Source organism: Gavialis gangeticus, unplaced genomic scaffold (genome assembly GCF_001723915.1).
Source record: "Gavialis gangeticus isolate Ggan-Ray unplaced genomic scaffold, GavGan_comp1, whole genome shotgun sequence".
Lineage (NCBI taxonomy): Eukaryota > Metazoa > Chordata > Crocodylia > Gavialidae > Gavialis > Gavialis gangeticus.
Window position 1 is genome coordinate 44,140,208 of NW_017728992.1, and position 1,366 is coordinate 44,141,573.

The following is a 1,366-nucleotide window of genomic DNA, read 5'->3' on the forward strand; positions in this document are numbered from 1 at the left end:
AGTAGGAGGGAATGTAGAAGAAAATATTGGGGAAATCTGCTTTTAGATTCAGTTCCAACAGGATGGAACTGGATGAAAATCTTAAGTATGGAGAGTAACTTGAGTAGAAGTGATAATACAAAGTTTAGCATTCTACAAAAAGGAGAGAGCAGAATTAAAACAACCAACCAACCAAACCAGACCACAACAAAACTCAGGGAACTGGTAGGTAGAGTCTCCTGGGAAGATGATCAAAAGGATAACAGGTTGGCTATACACAGTTGTATGTGGAAAATTCAGATCTCCAGTCTACAGTAAGTCTGTTTTTGGATTTCCAAACCATTCTTTAAAACTTTTAGTATGACCATATTCACTCACATATACACACATCCTTTCAGAAAAACCTTCAATCTAGAACTGGAGCATGTGTGTTGTAAATGGAGATATTCATGCCAGAACTGAAGCCATGGGGATGCCATAATGGCTTTTGGGAGCTGTGTTGCGCTCTTTTCTCTTCCTGGGAACAGGAGACTCAGTCGCTGCCAAATTTGTAGCAGGTTTTTTGCAAAGCAGCCACCAATACCACAGCAGTTATTATGGAGTTAAAATTTGAGTGGCAATCTTTGCACAGAAAGATCAAGTGATGCTGAAGAGTGGACTCTATCCCTGCTTCATGCAGCCTCATTCAGCCACAACTCTTGAAGCAAATCTGTCTTTAATTTGCCTTCCCAAAACAAAGTGCATCTTATTTGGGAGGGCATGGTATGACAGAAAATATGGTATTCCATAAAAACATAGTAGCTTGCTTCTAAAGTACTAATACACAAATTTGAGCCAACATTTTGTGGTAGGTGAATGGGTTACTACTTCACCAATTTTGTTCCTGTTAAACGTTCAAAACCCTAAAACGCTGTGCAGTTTTTAGGATCACTTTCATTTGCTTTTATGACTAGTGAATAATAACGCATTTATTGCACCTTGAAAAATATCTGAGTGTAAAAGTCTGCAGGGAAACACAAAACCCAATTGTATTAACACATTCAAGTCGCAACATAAGGTACCCCAAGATTTGCAAATTTAGAATTCAGGTCGTTTGGACAATCTTAAGTGCACTCCTTTTTGCATCTACATTATGATACAGTCTTCAGATTACATTACCACATATTTTTCCATGAAACCCATCTTATTCAGTGAAGCCCCCCCCAAAGCTGCTGGAGTGGTTACAAGTGTTTAGTGTAACTTCATTTAATGAATGTGTTCCATACCAACCAATTTAACAGAGAACAAACCAACCTTATTTCACTAAGTGCACTGTTCCATTTGAGGGAAAAGATCTTCTGTGGAAAAAAAATAGTTTCATAGTTTCTAGGGTCGGAAGGGACCTGAG